Consider the following 22,548-nt stretch of genomic DNA (forward strand, 5'->3'; position numbering starts at 1 on the left):
CAGGAGGGAGATAACAGACATATAAAACCCTCACAGGAGGGGGAGAACAGACAATGAAACCCTCACAGGAGGGAGAGAACCCATATATGAAACCCTCACAGGAGGGGGAGAACCCACATATGAAACCCTCACAGGAGGGGGAGAACCCACATATGAAACCCTCACAGGAGGGAGAGAACCCACATATGAAACCCTCACAGGAGGGGGAGAACCCACATATGAAACCCTCACAGGAGGGAGAGAACCCACATATAAAACCCTCACAGGCGGGAGATAACAGACATATAAAACCCTCACAGGAGGGGGAGAACAGACAATGAAACCCTAACCGGAGGGGGAGAACCCACATATGAAACCCTCACAGGAGGGAGAGAACCGACATATAAAACCCTCACAGGAGGGAGATAACAGACATATAAAACCCTCACAGGAGGGGGAGAACAGACAATGACACCCTCACAGGAGGGAGAGAACCCACATATGAAACCCTCACAGGAGGGGGAGAACAGACAATGAAACCCTCACAGGAGGGGGAGAACCCACATATGAAACCCTCACTGAAGGGTAAGCACCGACGTAAGAAAACCTCACAGGAGGGGGAGAACCCACATATAAAACCCTCACAGGCGGGAGATAACAGACATATAAAACCCTCACAGGAGGGGGAGAACAGACAATGAAACCCTCACAGGAGAAAACAGACATGAAACCACCAGAGTAGGTAGAGAACCAACATATGAAACCCTCACAGGAGGGAGAGAACCTTCATATGAAACCCTCACAGGAGGGGGAGAACTGACATATAAAACCCTCACAGGAGGGGGAGAACCGACATATAAAACCCTCACAGGAGGGAGATAACAGACATATAAAACCCTCACAGGAGGGGGAGAACAGACAATGAAACCCTCACAGGAGGGAGAGAACCCATATATGAAACCCTCACAGGAGGGGGAGAACCCACATATGAAACCCTCACAGGAGGGGGAGAACCCACATATGAAACCCTCACAGGAGGGAGAGAACCCACATATGAAACCCTCACAGGAGGGGGAGAACCCACATATGAAACCCTCACAGGAGGGAGAGAACCCACATATAAAACCCTCACAGGCGGGAGATAACAGACATATAAAACCCTCACAGGAGGGGGAGAACAGACAATGAAACCCTAACCGGAGGGGGAGAACCCACATATGAAACCCTCACAGGAGGGAGAGAACCGACATATAAAACCCTCACAGGAGGGAGATAACAGACATATAAAACCCTCACAGGAGGGGGAGAACAGACAATGACACCCTCACAGGAGGGAGAGAACCCACATATGAAACCCTCACAGGAGGGGGAGAACAGACAATGAAACCCTCACAGGAGGGGGAGAACCCACATATGAAACCCTCACAGAAGGGTAAGCACCGACGTAAGAAAACCTCACAGGAGGGGGAGAACCCACATATAAAACCCTCACAGGCGGGAGATAACAGACATATAAAACCCTCACAGGAGGGGGAGAACAGACAATGAAACCCTCACAGGAGAAAACAGACATGAAACCACCAGAGTAGGTAGAGAACCAACATATGAAACCCTCACAGGAGGGAGAGAACCTTCATATGAAACCCTCACAGGAGGGGGAGAACCGACATATAAAACCCTCACAGGAGGGGGAGAACCGACATATAAAACCCTCACAGGAGGGAGATAACAGACATATAAAACCCTCACAGGAGGGGGAGAACAGACAATGAAACCCTCACAGGAGGGAGAGAACCCATATATGAAACCCTCACAGGAGGGGGAGAACCCACATATGAAACCCTCACAGGAGGGGGAGAACCCACATATGAAACCCTCACAGGAGGGAGAGAACCCACATATGAAACCCTCACAGGAGGGGGAGAACCCACATATGAAACCCTCACAGGAGGGAGAGAACCCACATATAAAACCCTCACAGGCGGGAGATAACAGACATATAAAACCCTCACAGGAGGGGGAGAACAGACAATGAAACCCTAACCGGAGGGGGAGAACCCACATATGAAACCCTCACAGGAGGGAGAGAACCGACATATAAAACCCTCACAGGAGGGAGATAACAGACATATAAAACCCTCACAGGAGGGGGAGAACAGACAATGACACCCTCACAGGAGGGAGAGAACCCACATATGAAACCCTCACAGGAGGGGGAGAACAGACAATGAAACCCTCACAGGAGGGGGAGAACCCACATATGAAACCCTCACTGAAGGGTAAGCACCGACGTAAGAAAACCTCACAGGAGGGGGAGAACCCACATATAAAACCCTCACAGGCGGGAGATAACAGACATATAAAACCCTCACAGGAGGGGGAGAACAGACAATGAAACCCTCACAGGAGAAAACAGACATGAAACCACCAAAGTAGGTAGAGAACCAACATATGAAACCCTCACAGGAGGGAGAGAACCTTCATATGAAACCCTCACAGGAGGGGGAGAACCGACATATAAAACCCTCACAGGAGGGGGAGAACCGACATATAAAACCCTCACAGGAGGGAGATAACAGACATATAAAACCCTCACAGGAGGGGGAGAACAGACAATGAAACCCTCACAGGAGGGAGAGAACCCATATATGAAACCCTCACAGGAGGGGGAGAACCCACATATGAAACCCTCACAGGAGGGGGAGAACCCACATATGAAACCCTCACAGGAGGGAGAGAACCCACATATGAAACCCTCACAGGAGGGGGAGAACCCACATATGAAACCCTCACAGGAGGGAGAGAACCCACATATAAAACCCTCACAGGCGGGAGATAACAGACATATAAAACCCTCACAGGAGGGGGAGAACAGACAATGAAACCCTAACCGGAGGGGGAGAACCCACATATGAAACCCTCACAGGAGGGAGAGAACCGACATATAAAACCCTCACAGGAGGGAGATAACAGACATATAAAACCCTCACAGGAGGGGGAGAACAGACAATGACACCCTCACAGGAGGGAGAGAACCCACATATGAAACCCTCACAGGAGGGGGAGAACAGACAATGAAACCCTCACAGGAGGGGGAGAACCCACATATGAAACCCTCACTGAAGGGTAAGCACCGACGTAAGAAAACCTCACAGGAGGGAGAAAACCGACATATGAAACCCTCAGAGGAGGGGGACAACAGACATATAAAACCTCTGTAATGAAGCTGCCTGGTGACGTGGAGATCGGGAGTGCAGGGAGGGGAGGAATGAGGCACACAGTGCACACTGGACATGAACTAGGCAGGTCGCGTGATCACTGCAGGGATTATGGGGCGGAGCTACCATGCGAGAAAGGAGGGTCTACAAAAAACACAGGATACAGTGTACTAAGACAGAGACATAGTCAAAGGACAAGCCAAGGGTCGGGAGCCAGACGGGAGCGAGGTACCAAGGGGCAAAACAGCAGATTAATCAGAGACAAGCCAAGGGGTCAGAAAACCAGGACAGACAGAGAAGTACCAAGCAGAAAACAGGGGCAGTAGTCAGGGAGCAAACCGGGTCATACACAGCAAGAGACACACGCACAGACGAATAACCTGGGTCAGCCATCTCAAACCGAATAGACGGAAGTATAACAAACTCAGAACCCAGGAACTACCAGCATTAAATAGCCCCCCAGAACCAAAGAGAGGCGGACAAATTTAACCCAGACCTGACCAGGAAGGAGCCAGAACCAGCCCATCCAGAGTCATGACAACCTCACTGGAGAGGGAGAACCAATATATGAATCCCTCCTAGGAAGGAAAGAACCCACATATGAAACCCACACAGGAGGGGGAGCACCAACAACAAGAAACCTTACAGGAGGGTGAGCGCTGATCTAAGAAAACCTCACTGGAGGGTGAGCGCCAACAAATGAAAATCTCACTAGAGGGAGAGGGACAACAATTGAAAACCTCACTGGAGGGTGTGCACTGATGTAAGAAAACCTCACTGGAGGGTGAGCACCAACAAATCAAAACCTCACTGGAGAGTGAGCACCGATCCAAGAAAACCTCACTGGAGGGTGAGCGCCAACAAATGAAAACCTCACTAGAGGGTGAGCGCCGAACTAAGAAAACTTCACTGGAGGGTGAGCACCGATCTAAGAAAACCTCACTGGACGGTGAGTGCCAACAAATCAAAACCTCACTGGAGAGTGAGCACCGATCTAAGAAAACCTCACTGGAGGGTGAGCGCCAACAAATGAAAACCTCACTGGAGGGTGTGCACTGATGTAAGAAAACCTCACTGGAGGGTGAGCACCAACAAATCAAAACCTCACTGGAGAGTGAGCACCGATCTAAGAAAACCTCACTGGAGGGTGAGCGCCAACAAATGAAAACCTCACTAGAGGGTGAGCGCCGAACTAAGAAAACCTCACTGGAGGGTGAGCACCGATCTAAGAAAACCTCACTGGAGGGTGAGCGCCAACAAATGAAAACCTCACTGGAGGGTGAGCACCGATCTAAGAAAACCTCACTGGAGGGTGAGCACCAACAAATGAAAACCTCACTGGAGGGTGAGCGCCAACAAATGAAAACCTCACTGGAGGGTGAGCACCGATCTAAGGAAACCTTACTGGAGGGTGAGCGCCAACAAATGAAAACCTCACTGGAGGGGGAGCATCGATCTAAGAAAACCTCACTGGAGGGTGAGCGCAAACAAATGTAAACCTCACTGGAGGGTGAGCACTGATCTAAGATAACCTCACTGGAGGGTGAGCACCAACAAATGAAAACCTCACTGGAGGGTGAGCGCCAACAAATGAAAACCTCACTGGAGGGTGAGCACCGATCTAAGGAAACCTCACTGGAGGGTGAGCGCCAACAAATGAAAACCTCACAGGAGGGTGAGCACCGATCTAAGAAAACCTCACTGGAGGGTGAGCGCCAACAAATGAAAACCTCACTGGAGGGTGAGCGCCAACAAATGAAAACCTCAGTGGAGGGTGAGCACCAACAAATCAAAACCTCACAGGAGGGTGAGCACCGATCTAAGAAAACCTCACTGGAGGGTGAGCACCGATCTAAGGAAACCTCACTGGAGGGTGAGCGCCAACAAATGAAAACCTCGCTGGAGGGTGAGCGCCAACAAATGAAAACCTCAGTGGAGGGTTAGAGCTGATCTAAGAAAACCTTATCAATAATTAGGGGACAAATGGAAGGACGTGACTCCTGGATCAGACTACACAGTGCTCAGTCTGTAAATATGGAGACACAAAGAATTGCACAACACCTGCTTACACGTATAGGGAGAGAATTAACCTTACAAACTTGCATTTATTTCATATGCACTGAAGCAGTAAAAATGGTTTTTCTTCTAAAAGCTTACAGTGCCTTGAAAAAACATCCCCATGAACTCTTCCACTTTACACTCACAAACTTAAATATATTTTATTGGGATTGTATGTGATACCGACACAAAGTAGCAAGTATTTGCGAAGGGTTAAATGAAATGATAAGGTTTTCTAATTTTTTTTTTTAAATAAATAAATAAATATATATATATAAAACTGACCATTGTGATGTGCATTAGCATTCAGCCCCTGAGTCATTGCTTTGTAGGACAACCTTTCACTGCAATTACTGCTGCAGTGTTTTGGGGTCTGTCTCTCCAGCTTGCACATCTGACATTTTGCCCCTTCTTCTTTGCACACTCGCCCTCACTCAGTGAGGTTGGATGGAGACTTCTGTGATCAGCAATCTTCACATCTTGCCACAGATTCTCTGGGATGTGAGTCAGGACTGTGATTGGGCTGATCACACACATGAATAGACTGATTAAACCCTTCATTGCAGCTCTGGCAGGATATTTAGGGTACTTGTCCTTCTGGACGTTGGATCTATGCCCCGGTCTCAAGTCTTTTGCAGCCTTTCACAAGTTTTCCTCCAGTATTGTCCTGTATTTAGTTACATCCACCTTCCCATCATGCAGACCAGATTTCCTCCCCCTGCTGAAGAAAAGCGTCCACAAAGCATGATGCTGCCTCCACCACGTGTGATGGTGGGGATGGTGTTTTTAAGGGTGTTAGTTTTCTTGGAAACCAAGAAGAATTGAATTTTTATCTGTATATTGGCTTGTGGATTTAAGTGTTTATGTCTGGTGGGTCAAGAAGACAGACTTGCAAACTGATATACCATTTAACATATAAGTCTGTAATAGTGACTGTACATAGTATGTGTTTATCTTTGTTTATTGTGTGCTGATATGCTAATTGTGTATTGTGTTCTACAACCAGTTTGTTGACTTCGAAGGTAGATAGGGAAAGGCTGTGAGGGGGACTGAAGGACACTGGGTTCTAAAATAGCTTACAGGCCTCAGGTATAAGAGACTTCTTTTCTTCTGGTTGGTGTGACTCTTCTGTATCTCAGCTGAGGGTACATCCGACCCAGCTGAAACACAGGACTGCTCTCGGATATCTCCCTACGCTTGTCGTTACCTCCTCTCTGCATGCATACCACAGATGGAGTAGCGACCCTGGGAGCTCGGACATAACATCTACCATTATCCCGGTGAGTCAGCGGAAGGGTGAGGCCCTGTAATGTGCACCATCGTGGGGTAATTGCTGGGATTGTTCTGTTTGCTATTGTGTGTTGTGGTTCAATAAAGTACTGCCACACTGTTTTACCTTAACCCTGTTTTCTGCGTAGTGTATTGCCCACCGAGAGATAGAGCAGGCGTTCAGTGGTATGAGCCCTGGTCCATGCAGTCTTGCTAAAGGCAGCCGAGCCAGCGGATGAGAGCTCCCACTGACTCCGTTTCTCCACAATAGTGTTTTGCATTTAGCCCAAACTCATCTGACCAGAACCTCTTCTTCCACATGCTCACTGTGTCCCCTACATGGCTTTTTACAAACTGTAAAGGGAACTTCCTATGGCTTGCTTTAAAAATGTCTTTCTTCTTGCCCATCTGCCATAAAGACCAGATTTGTGGAGTATACAACTAACAGTTGTCCTGTGGACATATGCTCCCACCTGAGCTGTGGTTCTTTGCAACTTCTCCAGTGACCATTGGCCATTTAGCTGCCTCTCTGATAAGTGTTCTCCTTGCTTTGGTGGACAGTGTAGGCCATGTCTTGGTAGGTTTGCAGTTGTGCTATTCTCCTTCCATTTCTGGATAATGGATTGAACAGTGATGTGTGAGATGATTAACGCTTGGGCTATTTTCTTTTCTTTTTATAACCAAACCCTGCTTTTATCTTCTCCATAACTTTATGCCTGACCTGTCTGGTGGGCTCCTTGGTTTTCATGATGCTCTTTGATCCCTAATGTTCTGAAACCTCTGAGGCCTTCACAGAATAACTGTAGTTATACTGATAAGAAGTTACACAAAGGTGGACTCAAGGTACTAATTATGTGATGTCTGGAGGTCAATTGGTCACTCAGGATTTTATTTCGGGTTATCAAACTGCAGGAGGCTGAACGCAAACGCACCTCACAATTGTCAGAATCATATTTTTAAAATATTTTGAAAACCCAGAATCATTTCCTTTACATGTCACAAAATACTTGCTACTATGAATTGGTGTCATATAAAATCCCAATAAAATACATTTTAAGTTTGTGGATGTAACATAAAAAAAATGTAGAAATGTTCATGGGGTATGAAGACTTTTTGAATGCACTGTAAATCCCTGCCTCATTCTGCTATTGTCTGGTATCTGTTCAGTGGTTAAAACACCAGAGCCAGAGAAAATGGAAAATCATGTATTACAATACGGAGCAATGAGCCGTATATGCAGGGAAACAGAGGACAATACTTTCATGACCTGCAGATAATGATACTAAACGTCTTCTTGAGGACTGGGCCTGGTCAGGCCCACCGAACATAAAGTCAGGTAGGGATGTGTTTGACACAGGCAGTATATAGAAATATAATAGCCAGAGCTTCCTAGGGTGGTCAAATAACATACAGCACATGTCATATCACACAGCCTGAACTCTCCTCTCCTGTGCCGCACACAATCACCATACTCTGCTCCCTTTCCTGTGTCACAGTTACTCTGCTCCCTCTCCTGTGTCGCTCAGTTACTCTACTCTACTCTGCTGTCCTCTCTACTGCATCACACACTTACGCTGTACTCTCTTCTGCATCACACACTTACGCTGTCCTCTCTTCTGCATCACACACGTACGCTGTCCTCTCTTCTGCATCGCACACTTACGCTGTCCTCTCTACTGCATCACACACTTACGCTGTCCTCTCTTCTGCATCGCACACTTACGCTGTCCTCTCTTCTGCATCACACTTACGCTGTCCTCTCTTCTGCATCGCACTTACGCTGTCCTCTCTTCTGCATCGCACACTTACGCTGTCCTCTCTTCTGCATCGCACACTTACGCTGTACTCTCTTCTGCATCGCACTTACGCTGTCCTCTCTTCTGCATCACACTTACGCTGTCCTCTCTTCTGCATCACACACGTACTCTGTACTCTCTTCTGCATCGCACACTTACGCTGTACTCTCTTCTGCATAGCACACTTACGCTGTACTCTCTTCTGCATTGCACACTTACGCTGTCCTCTCTTCTGCATCACACACGTACTCTGTATTTTCTTCTGCATCACACACTTACTCTGTACTCTCTTCTGCATCACACACTTATGCTGTCCTCTCTTCTGCATCGCACACTTACTCTGTCCTCTCTTCTGCATCGCACACTTACTCTGTCCTCTCTTCTGCATCGCACACTTATGCTGTCCTCTTCTGCATCACACTTACTCTGTCCTCTCTTCTGCATCGCACACTTACTCTGTACTCTCTTCTGCATCGCACACTTACTCTGTCCTCTCTTCTGCATTACACACTTACGCTGTCCTCTCTTCTGCATCACACACGTACTCTGTACTCTTCTGCATCACACACTTATGCTGTCCTCTCTTCTGCATCACACACTTACGCTGTCCTCTCTTGTGCATCACACACGTACGATGTACTCTCTTCTGCATTGCACACTTATGCTGTCCTCTCTTCTGCATCACACACGTACTCTGTACTCTCTTCTGCATCGCACACTTACGCTGTCCTCTCTTCTGCATCGCACTTACACTGTCTTTTCTTCTGCATCGCACACTTACGCTGTCCTCTCTTCTGCATCGCACACTTACTGTCCTTTCTTCTGCATCACACTTACGCTGTCCTCTCTACTGCATCGCACACGTACGCTGTCCTCTCTTCTGCATCGCACACTTACGCAGTACTCTCTTCTGCACCGCACACTTACTCTGTCCTCTCTTCTGCATCACACACTTACGCTGTCCTCTCTTCTGCATCGCACACTTACTCTGTACTCTCTTCTGCATCGCACACTTACGACGTCCTCTCTTCTGCATCGCACACTTACGACGTCCTCTCTTCTGCATCGCACACTTACGACGTCCTCTCTTCTGCATCGCACACTTACGACGTCCTCTCTTCTGCATCGCACACTTACTCTGTACTATCTTCTGCATTGCAAACTTACTCTGTTCTGTACTCTCTTCTGCATTGCACACTTACGCTGTCCTCTCTTCTGCATCACACACTTACGCTGTCCTCTCTTCTGCATCGCAAACTTACTCTGTACTCTTTTGCATCGCACACTTACTCTGTACTCTCTTCTGCATCGCACACTTACGCTGTCCTCTCTTCTGCATCACACACTTTGTCTTCTCTTCTGCATCACACACTTTGTCCTCTCTTCTGCATCACACACTTACGCTGTCCTCTCTTCTGCATCGCACACTTACTCTGTACTCTCTTCTGCATCGCACACTTACGCTGTCCTCTCTTCTGCATCACACTTACGCCATCCTCTCTTCTGCATCACACACTTACGCCGTCCTCTCTTCTGCATCGCACACTTACTCTGTCCTTTCTTCTGCATCGCACACTTACGCTGTACTCTCTTCTGCATCGCACACTTACGCTGTATTCTCTTTTGCATCGCACACTTACGCTGTCCTCTCTTCTGCATCGCACACTTACGCTGTCCTCTCTTCTGCATCGCACACTTACGCTGTCCTCTCTTCTGCATCACACACTTACTCTGTACTCTCTTCTGCATCGCACACTTACGCTGTCCTCTCTTCTGCATCGCACACTTACGCTGTCCTCTCTTCTGCATCGCACACTTACGCTGTCCTCTCTTCTGCATCACACACTTACAACGTCCTCTCTTCTGCATCATACACTTACTCTGTACTCTCTTCTGCATCGCACACTTACGCTGTCCTCTCTTCTGCATCGCAAATCTACTCTGTACTCTTTTGCATCACACACTTACTCTGTACTCTCTTCTGCATCGCACTTACTCTGTCCTCTCTTCTGCATCACACACTAACGCTGTTCTCTCTTCTGCATCACACACTTACGCTGTCCTCTCTTCTGCATGGCACACTTACGCTGTCCTCTCTTCTGCATGGCACACTTACGCCGTTCTCTCTTCTGCATCACACACTTATGCTGTCCTCTCTTCTGCATCGCACACTTACACTGTACACTCTGTCATATAATCGCACGCTCTTGTCAGTCACCCTGCATACACTTTCCATCCATTCGCACACTCGTATGTTTAGGAGAACGCTTCCTTGTGCTTTTATTTACCTTTTGAAGTTTGCTTGCCTGCACGTAGCCTCTTCCCAAAGTCCTTCTTCTTCCACTTCCTTCTGGCGCTTCTCTCCTCCTTCCTTCAGTCTGGTGTCTCACTCTGTGAGACTCCTACAACGCTCTTCCCCCACTGTCTCTCTACATCTGACTGTCTCAGTGTTCATACTTTCCCCTCTGTGTCCCACAGGATTTTAAGCAAACAAGGACGGAGGGAAGGGGGACTTAGAGTGCCACATAACCATGTACACACCTAGCCAAACACATGTGAGCGCACAGCACCGCGAGGTCTCCGCAGCTCCTCAGAACGCTCACTCTCACAACTTACTCAGATTCCCCAATAATTCTATCTTTTGTGCATTGAGCTATGGAGGGGGAGAAAGTGTCCACATCACACTCCACACTGTGTCCAGCATTGTAGGACCAGCTAACAACCACGGCAATATCAGCCCCTATTAGGCTAGGTTCACATATTTCTTTTTTCCTCCAGCCATAACCTGATCTCTTGGAAGTAAAAAAAACTGCAGACAAAAAAAATGTTTTAATGGCTTTTTTGCTGTCAATTTCAGGATCACAAATTACAGCTTTGCTTCGACTATGCAAGCATGAACAAAACAAGGGGTTAGGTCCCCAAAGCACAACGTTTTTGAAATCCTAAATAATTTTTAAAAGGCAATTTTATTAAATTATTTAGTCAAAAAAGTTTTTTTTTATATGCCTGAAAAATAATGACTATGCTAAACAACAAAGTTCATATGAGTCAATGAAAAAATATACAACTGCAAATGTAAAAGAGTGGGGGAAGTGGAGATGGTCGAGCATTGTTCACTTTCACACATTGGTTGGGCATTGAATTGGTCAGGCATGACTTACTTTAATTAAAATTAATTTAGTTGTACAAGTACGGTACTAAAAGCCATGCTCATGTGAGGATACCAATAAACTATGGTATAAACGGGAGAAAATCACAAAAATAAATGTGTTTCTTATCCTGCTGTAGCAGAGTTTTGTTTTCACCAAAAATGACGACAACGTTTTGCTGCTTTTTTGCACTTCTTAATTGCGTTCAAATCATGGAAAAATCTCACTACAAAAATCAACTACCACCTCACTATAACGTCCATCTACCACAACCTCACTATAACCTCCAACTACCACCTCACTATAACGGAAGAAACTTACCAAAAAATCAAGCCAGTTGTAAACAAACTATATGTCAATGTTTATAAAAATAAAAATAATAACCATAAATATACTGACATTTATTCACCAGGGTGTCTTTTGAAAGAAAAGAAGTGGAAACCACTTAAACAAGGAACCAAAACCAATCACCAAAGCAACAGATACACCAAAAGAGACCAAATGGATCAATAATAGTATTTTATTAATGTTTAGCAGTGATACACTCCAAATATATTGTGCAATATGTGCAAAAATGTGCAAAAATATTAAAGTGCCAATAAGAAAGAAGTTGATATTAAAGAGCAGGATTTCTCCTGTCCTACACAGTGTTGCGCCCACAAAGTGCCATGTGCTAAAGGAAGATTCCCAGGAAACTCAAACTAGTTAAATATAATCACTATTACCTTAGGGTACCGTACCGTCCTGCATACACACACGCCCGACGCGCGTCATCCCCTGACGAAGGAATTTAGTTCTGAAACGCGCGTCGGGCGTTTGAGTTTCCTGGGAATCTTCCTTTAGCACATGGCACTTTGTGGGCGCAACACTGTAGGACAGGAGAAATCCTGCTCTTTAATATCAACTTCTTTCTTATTGGCACTTTAATATTTTTGCACATTTTTGCACATATTGCACAATATATTTGGAGTTTTTATTAATTTTTCCACTTGATTTTTATTGGATTTTACTAAATTCTCAGGAATTAGGGGAAAGTATATACCTTGCACAGATATATTTTATAATTTTTGATACTGTGCTTGAGGGTACCTGCATATCTATTTTTATATATACCGTTCGTGTCATACACATTTTTTTAATGATATTCTGTGACTTTCTTTTTTGTATTTTTATTAATATTCATAGACTGTATCACTGGTAAACATTAATAAAATACTATTATTGATCCATTTGGTCTCTTTTGGTGTATCTGTTGCTTTGGTGATTGGTTTTGGCACCTCACTATAACGTCCATCTACCACAACCTCACTATAACCTCCAACTACCACAACCTCACTATAACCTCCATCTACCATCACCTCACTATAACCTCCATCTACCATCTCCTCACTATAACCTCCATCTACCACCTCCTCACTATAACCTCCATCTACCACCACCTCACTATAACCTCCATCTACCACCACCTCACTATAACCTCCATCTACCACCACCATCTCCTCACTATAACCTCCATCTACAACAACCTCACTATAACCTCCATCTACCACAACCTCACTATAACGTCCATCTACCACCTCCTCACTATAACCTCCATCTACCACAACCTCACTATAACCTCCATCTACCACCACCACCTCACTATAACCTCCATCTACCACCACCACCTCACTATAACCTCCATCTACCACCTCCTCACTATAACCTCCAACTACCACAACCTCACTATAACCTCCATCTACCACCATCTCCTCACTATAGCCTCCATCTACCACCTCCTCACTATAACCTCCATCTACCACCACCATCTCCTCACTATAACCTCCATCTACAACCTCACTATAACCTCCATCTACCACAACCTCACTATAACGTCCATCTACCACCTCACTATAACGTCCATCAACCACCTCCTCACTATAACCTCCAACTACCACAACCTCACTATAACCTCCATCTACCACCACCACCTCACTATAACCTCCATCTACCACCACCACCTCACTATAACGTCCATCTACCACCTCCTCACTATAACCTCCAACTACCACAACCTCACTATAACCTCCATCTACCACCATCTCCTCACTATAGCCTCCATCTACCACCACCATCTCCTCACTATAACCTCCATCTACCACCATCTCCTCACTATAACCTCCATCTACAACAACCTCACTATAATCTCCATCTACCATCTCCTCACTATAACCTCCATCTACCACAACCTCACTATAACCTCCATCTACCACCATCTCCTCACTATAACCTCCATCTACAACCTCACTATAACCTCCATCTACCATCTCCTCACTATAACCTCCTGTGACAAAACACTCCGGGATCGCCTTTGCTGGGGTCAAAGGTCACGTGGTTTGTGCATTGAACTCTGAGGCAACAGCAGGTTTCCAAGTTGACTGACCTCAGGTCAGGTTTATTAAAGTGAAAGCAAATACAGAAAACAAAACATAAAAATAAATCCTTGCCTGTCCGGCGCTAACTAAACAAATACGTTGCTATCTAACAACTGGGGGGGCTTCTCCCTCCCAGCTAACATTACACAGATCATGAGCACAGCTCTCACTCACGTTTGTCTCACACAGACAGGCATTCTGTGTGCCCCAGGCTGACACCTGAAACCTCCAGCTGGTCAGCCTTTATTCCTGCACTTATTAACCCCTCGGTATCCTGAAGATACTGAACGGCCTAATTCACATAGGACAAATACCTGGGCGAGATATACCTGCCCCCGACTACCAGACCGACATGACTCTTACATATCCTCCCCCCCTGCTCAGACCACTCAGGTCGAGCAAGAATACTCTCAAAACAGTGTACTCGGGACAGGGCATCAGCGTTCCCCATCTGCACCCCGGGGCGGTGCTCCACCGTGAAAGAGTAAGCCTGCAGGGCAAGGAGCCACCGGGTTACCCGACTATTACGGTCCTTGTGGAGATGCATCCACTTGAGAGGGGCATGGTCCGTGACCAGCCTAAACTTCCTACCTGCCAGGTAATATTTGAGGGAGTCGAGAGCCCATTTGATGGCTAGGCACTCTTTTTCAATCACGGCATACCTCTGCTCATGTACATTCAGTTTCCGACTGAGGTAGAGGACCGGGTGTTCGACTCCGTCCCTTACCTGGGAAAGTACAGCTCCGACACCAGTATCAGAAGCATCAGTTTGCACCACAAATTCGCTGCTGAAATCAGGAGTAACTAGTACGGGCTGAGAGCACAAAGCCCGTTTCAGACTGTGGAAGGCCTCTTCAGCCACTGAGGACCATTTTACCATGACGGAATCCCTCCCTTTGGTAAGATCCGTCAAGGGGGTAGCCATGGCCGCAAAGTTGGGTATGAACCGGCGATAATAGCCAGCAATGCCCAGGAAAGCTTGAACTTGTTTCTTGTTCACTGGTTGTGGCCAGCCCTGAATTGCCTGTATTTTGTCGATCTGGGGTTTAACCACTCCTCTGCCAATCACGTAGCCCAAGTATCGGGCTTCTTCAAGGCCGATGTGACATTTCTTGGGATTCGCCGTTAAGCCTGCGTCTCTCAGGTCATCAATCACCGCCTGTACCTTCCGGAGGTGAGCTTCCCAGTCCACGCTGTAAATTATGATGTCGTCTAGGTAGGCAGAAGCGTACTGCCTGTGGGGCCTCAAGACTCGATCCATCAATCTCTGGAACGTTGCTGGGGCTTCGTGAAGTCCAAACGGCATGTAGATATACTGGAACAGCCCTTCCGGTGTAGCAAATGCCGTCTTCTCTCTGGCTGCCTCAGCCAGAGGGATCTGCCAGTACCCCTTTGTTAGATCCAGGGTCGTAATGTATCGGGCTTTACCCAGCCGATTGATCAACTCATCGACCCGGGGCATAGGGTAGGCATCAAATTTAGAAACCGCATTCAGTTTCCTAAAGTCATTGCAAAACCGTATAGAGCCATCCGGCTTAGGTATCAACACGATTGGACTGGACCAGGCGCTGTGCGACTCTTCAATGACTCCTAAAGTCCAACATTGCCTTCACCTCCCGGGAGACGGCTTCACGGCGTGCTTCCGGAATCCGGTATGGCTTCACATGAACTGTGACACCAGGCTCTGTGACAATCTCATGTTTCACTAGCCTAGTCTGGCCAGGTTTTTCCGAGAAAAACTGTTGGTTCTGTAACAAAAACTGCTTAACCTCAGATTTTTGTCGTTCAGAGAGTCTCGGCAATCTGCACCTCCGGTACGGTAGGTGAGCAAACCGGATGGGGCAGATCCGCTGTTAGGGCAGCGCGGTCTTTCCAGGGTTTTATCAGATTCACATGATAAATCTGTTCTGGTTTTCTCTTACCAGGCTGGTGCACTTTATAGTTCACTTCTCCAACTCGTTCCATGACCTCAAAGGGGCCCTGCCATTTCGCCAGAAATTTACTATCCACCGTAGGGATTAGGATCAACACCCTATCCCCGGGTGCAAACGTACGGACCTTGGCGCCTCTATCATAACTTAGCCTCTGGGCTCCCTGGGCCTGTAACATATGTTCCCTAACAACGGGCATGACAGCAGCAATACGGTCCTGCATTTGCGTTACATGGTCTATCACCGTTTTAAAGGAAGTGACTTGACCTTCCCAGGTTTCTTTTGTGACGTCCAACAGTCCACGGGGACGACGGGCGTATAATAGCTCGAAAGGCGAGAACCCTGTGGAAGACTGGGGAACTTCCCTAATGGCAAACAGCAAATAGGGTAACAAGTAATCCCAGTTCTTCCCATCTTTGTCTATCGCCTTCCGGAGCATCTGCTTTAAGGTTTTATTGAACCGCTCAACCAACCCATCTGTTTGAGGGTGATAGACAGAAGTACGCAACTGGTCTATTTGTAAGAGCCTGCAGAGCTCCTTCATCACCCTTGACATAAAGGGAGTCCCCTGGTCGGTGAGTATCTGTTTTGGAATTCCCACCCGACTAAACACTTGTACCAACTCTTTGGCGATCGTTTTGGTAGCAGTGTTACGCAAAGGGATGGCTTCGGGGTAACGAGTGGCATAGTCCATGATGACGAGGATATGTTGGTGCCCACGTGCGGACCGGGGAAGGGGCCCAACCAGATCCATCCCAATTCTCTCAAAAGGGACCCCAATGATAGGGAGGGGTACCAAAGGGCTACAGAACCGAGTTTTAGGCGCAGAGACTTGGCACTCTGGACAGGACTCACAATAGTTACGCACATCATTATGTATTCCGGGCCACACAAAACAATGCGATATCCTTTCTGTGGTTTTCTGTACCCCCAGATGTCCCCCCATTATATGTCCGTGGGCCAGGTCCAGTACCTTCCGCCGATAAGGTTTGGGTACCACTAACTGTTGCACACAACTGTTCCCCCGCCATAACTGAGAAGGGGAACTGAAGGTTAGATTCAATAACCTCCCCAGTAACGTCTGCCTGTGGGACCTCCTCTAGGAGTTCGGGACCTCCAGATGGCATGGGAACAGATTCACAGCTACGGTGAAGGAGCAACTGATTCTCCCACAACTGCCAGAAATGGGGAAAATCCCTGCCCAGGATTACATCCTGTAACAATGCAGGAACAAGTCCCACTTTGTGTTGCACAGACCCATAGGGAGTGGAAATCGACATGACCGCCGTTAGGTACGAGCAGGTGTCACCATGCACACACGTTACAGAAAATTTGTCAGACGAACCAGACGGAAGTGCCACCAGGCTAGTTTTCACCAGAGTCACCACGCTTCCAGAGTCTAGTAACGCCACAACACTTTTCCCATCAACAGATAATTCACACAGGTGTTTTGCTATATCACTTTGACCCGCATTCACATTCACCAGCCGTGTAACCAAAGACATTCTTAGAGTCTATAACATCGCACTGCATGGGTTCAGTGGTAACAGGACAGTTCACAGAAACATGGCCCTTCTCACGGCAGCGGAAACACCTAACAGGCCCCCTACTGAGACCACCGTCCCATACTCTCGGTCTCGGGGTGCGAGCAGTCCCGGGTTCCTCCCCCACAGTTTTTGGTGATTTTCCTTCACCCGTAGTCGCTGGAACAGTCTTACCGGTTCCACGAGGAGAAGGCACAGACCGGGTGCTAGCGGTTTCGTCGGGAAGTCCTTCTGCCACGGAATAACGCTCAACCAACTCCACAAGTTGATCCGCTGTCGTGGGATTTCCTTGGCTTACCCACCTTTTCAGCGCTGGAGGTAGCACTCTCAGATACTTATCCAGGACAACCCGCTGGATTATCTCCGGGGTTGTTAGTACCTCGGGTTGCAGCCATTTCTTTGTCAAGTAGATCAGGTCGAACATCTGAGACCACGGCGGTTTATCTGGCTGGTATGTCCACTCATGTACCCTCTGTGCACGGACAGCCGTCGTTACACCTAGCCGGGCCAGGATCTCAACTTTCAGCTTCTCAAAGTCCTGAGCGACTTCTGGGTCCAAGTCATGATAAGCTTTTTGGGCCTTGCCGGAGAGAAACGGAGCAATCAAATCGGCCCATCGTGCCTTCGGCCACTTTTCCCTCAACGCCGTCCGCTCAAACGTTGTCAGGTATGCTTCGACGTCATCTTCTGCAGTCAACTTTTGCCAGTACCGACTCACATGGATCCTTCTGGACTCTGCTTCCGGGTCTACCTCAGGCATGCTCACCAGGCACTGCGCCACCTGTTGGAGAAGGTGGCGGTCTGCAGCCGTCATGTCCACTAATTCCTTCAGCTGTGCGGCCATCAAGCGATTAGCTTCATGCTGTGTGGCGGTGGCCTGCACTAGGGCTTTCACCACGTCTTCCATACTGTCGCCTGTGCCACGTATTGCCCGCAATTCTCCACCACAATGTGACAAAACAGTCCGGGATCGCCTTTGCTGGGGTCAAAGGTCACGTGGTTTGTGCATTGAGTTCTGAGGCGACAGCAGGTTTCCAAGTTGACTGACCTCAAGTCAGGTTTATTAAAGTGAAAGCAAATAAAGAAAACAAAACATAAAAATAAATCCTAGCCTGTCCGGCGCTAACTAAACAAATACGTCCCTATCTAACAACTGGGGGGGCCTCTTCCTCCCAGCTAACATTACACAGATCATGAGCACAGCTCTCACTCACGTTTGTCTCACACAGACAGGCATTCTGTGTGCCCCAGGCTGACACCTGAAACCTCCAGCTGGTCAGCCTTTATTCCTGCACTTATTAACCCCTCAGTATCCTGAAGATACTGAGCGGCCTAATTCACATAGGACAAATACCTGGGCGAGATATACCTGCCCCCGACTACCAGACCGACATGACTCTTACACTCCATATACCACAACCTCACTATAACCTCCATCTACCACCTCCTCACTATAACCTCCATCTACCACCATCATCTCATCACTATAACCTCCATCTACCACAACCTCACTATAATCTCCATCTACCACCATCATCTCATCACTATAACCTCCATCTACCACAACCTCACTATAAACTCCATCTACCACCATCATCTCATCACTATAACCTCCATCTACCACCTCCTCACTATAACCTCCATCTACCACCATCATCTCATCACTATAACCTCCATCTACCACAACCTCACTATAATCTCCATCTACCATCTCCTCACTATAACCTCCATCTACCACAACCATCTCCTCAATATAACCTCCATCTACAACAACCTCACTATAATCTCCATCTACCATCTCCTCACTATAACCTCCATCTACCACCATCATCTCCTCACTATAACCTCTATATACCACAACCTCACTATAACCTCCATCTACCACCTCCTCACTATAGCCTCCATCTATCACCATCTTCTCACTATAACCTCCATCTACCACAACCATCTCCTCACTATAACCTCCATCTACAACAACCTCACTATAATCTCCATCTACCATCTCCTCACTATAACCTCCATCTACCATCTCCTCACTATAACCTCCATCTACCACAACCTCACTATAACCTCAATCTACCACCGCCACCTCACTATAACCTCCAACTACCACTGCCATCTCACTATAACCTCCATCTACCACCACCATCTCCTCACTATAACCTCCATCTACAACAACCTCACTATAACCTCCATCAACCACCTCCTCACTATAACCTCCATCTACCACCTCCTCACTATAACCTCCATCTATCACCTCCTCACTATAACCTCCATCTACCACCGCCACCTCATTATAACCTCCAACTACCACCGCTACCTCACTATAACCTCCATCTACCACCACCTCACTATAGCCTCCATCTACCACCATCTCCTCACTATAACCTCCATCTACCACCGCCACCTCACTATAACCTCCATCTACCACCATCTCCTCACGATAACCTCCATCTACCACCACCACCTCACTATAACATCCATCTACCACCATCCCACTATAACCTCCATCTACCACCTCCTCACTATAACCTCCAACCACCATCTCCTCAATATAACCCCCATCTACCACCGCACTATAACCTCCATCTACCACCACCATCTCCTCACTATAACCTCCATCTACAACCACCTCACTATAACCTCCATGTACCACCAACATCTCCTCACTATAACCTCCCTGTTCCACCACCTCACTATAACCTCCCTGTTCCACCACCTCACTATAACCTCCATCTACCACACCATCTCCTCACTATAACCTCCATCTACCACAACCACCTCACTATAACTTCCATGTACCACCACCATCTCCTCACTATAACCTCCCTGTACCACCACCTCAATATAGTCTCCATCTACCACCACCCCCTCACTATAACCTCCATCTACCATCTCCTCACTATGACCTCCATCTACCACCATCTCACTATAACCTCCATCTACCACCTCCTCACTATAACCTCCACCTACCATCTCACAATAACTTTCATCTACCACCACCTCACTATAACCTCCATCTACCACCTCCTCACTGTTACCTCCATCTACCACCACCTCACTATAACCTCCATCTACCACCTCCTCACTATAACCTCCATCTACCACAACCACCTCACTATAACCTCCATGTACCACCACCATCTCCTCACTATAACCTCCATCTACCACCTCCTCACTATAATCTCCATCTACCACCACCTCACTATAACCTCCAACTACCACCATCTCCTCAATATAACCCCCATCTACCACCGCCACCTCACTATGACCTCCATCTACCACCATCTCCTCACTATAACCTCCATCTACCACCACCATCTCCTCACTATAACCTCCATCTACAACAACCTCACTATAATCTCCATCTACCATCTCCTCACTATAACCTCCATCTACCACAACCTCACTTTAACTTCCATCTACCACCGCTACCTCACTATAACCTCCAACTACCACCGCCATCTCACTATAACCTCCATCTACCACCACCATCTCCTCACTATAACCTCCATCTACCACTACCATCTCCTCACTATAACCTCCATCTACAACAACCTCACTATAACCTCCATGTACCACCAACATCTCCTCACTATAATCTCCATCTACCACCTCCTCACTATAATCTTCATCTACCACCATCTCACTATAACCTCCAACTACCACCATCTCCTCAATATAACCCCCATCTACCACCGCCACCTCACTATAACCTCCATCTACCACCACCATCTCCTCACTATAACCTCCATCTACCACCACCTCACTATAACCTCCATCTACCACCACCTCACTATAACCTCCATCTACCACCACCTCACTATAACCTCCATCTACCACCTCCTCACTATAACCTCCATCTACCACCACCTCACTATAACCTCCATCTACCACCTCCTCACTATAACCTCCATCTACCACCACCTCACTATAACCTCCATCTACCACCACCTCACTATAACCTCCAGCTACCATCTCCTCACTATAACCTCCATCTACCACCACCTCACTATAACCTCCATCTACCACCACCTCACTATAACCTCCATCTACCACCTCACTATGACCTCCATCTACCACGTCCTCACTATAACCTCCATCTACCACCACCTCACTATAACCTCCATCTACCACCACCTCACTATATCCTCCATCTACCACCACCTCACTATAACCTCCATCTACCACCTCACTATGACCTCCATCTACCACCTCCTCACTATAACCTCCATCTACCACCACCTCACTATAACCTCCATCTACCACCACCTCACTATAACCTCCATCTACCACCACCTCACTATAACCTCCATCTACCACCTCCTCACTATAACCTCCATCTACCACCACCTCACTATAACCTCCATCTACCACCTCCTCACTATAACCTCCATCTACCACCACCTCACTATAACCTCCATCTACCACCACCTCACTATAACCTCCATCTACCATCTCCTCACTATAACCTCCATCTACCACCACCTCACTATAACCTCCATCTACCACCACCTCACTATAACCTCCATCTACCACCTCCTCACTATAACCTCCATCTACCACCTCCTCACTATAACCTCCATCTACCACCTCACTATAACCTCCATCTACCACCACCTCACTATAACCTCCATCTACCACCACCTCACTATAACCTCCATCTACCACCACCTCACTATGACCTCCATCTACCACCACCTCACTATGACCTCCATCTACCACCTCACTATAACCTCCATCTACCACCTCACTATAACCTCCATCTACCACCACCTCACTATAACCTCCATCTACCACCACCTCACTATAACCTCCATCTACCACCACCTCACTATAACCTCCATCTACCACCTCCTCACTATAACCTCCATCTACCACCTCCTCACTATAACCTCCATCTACCACCTCCTCACCATATCCTCCATCTACCATCTCCTCACCATATCCTCCATCTACCACCTCCTCACTATATCCTCCATCTACCACCTCCTCACTATAACCTCCATCTACCACCTCCTCCCTATAACATCCATCTACCACCTCCTCACCATATCCTCCATCTACCACCACCTCACTATAACCTCATTCAACCACCACCTCACTATAACCTCCATCTACCACCTCCTCACTATAACCTCAATCTACCACCTCACTATGACCTCCATCTACCACCTCCTCACCATATCC

At 47.4% G+C, this 22,548-nt stretch overlaps 1 protein-coding gene across 7 annotated transcripts in view; it reads right to left on the bottom strand.

Moving 5' to 3' along the window:
- Nucleotides 1-10,916, bottom strand: part of LOXL3 (lysyl oxidase like 3) — a 275,024-nt gene extending 264,108 nt beyond the window's left edge. For 3 of the 7 annotated variants that reach the window (XM_077280486.1, XM_077280488.1, XM_077280485.1), the window contains exon 1: nt 10,609-10,912. The gene's annotated coding sequence lies outside the window, so the exon portion shown is untranslated. Of the gene's footprint in view, nt 1-10,608 lie in introns of all 7 variants that reach the window. The other 4 variants (XM_077280487.1, XM_077280483.1, XM_077280484.1 and 1 more) reach the window with 3 other exon arrangements.
- Nucleotides 10,917-22,548: the final 11,632 nt, after the last annotated feature.

The sequence above is a fragment of the Ranitomeya variabilis genome, chromosome 1, assembly GCF_051348905.1.
Source record: "Ranitomeya variabilis isolate aRanVar5 chromosome 1, aRanVar5.hap1, whole genome shotgun sequence".
NCBI lineage: Eukaryota > Metazoa > Chordata > Amphibia > Anura > Dendrobatidae > Ranitomeya > Ranitomeya variabilis.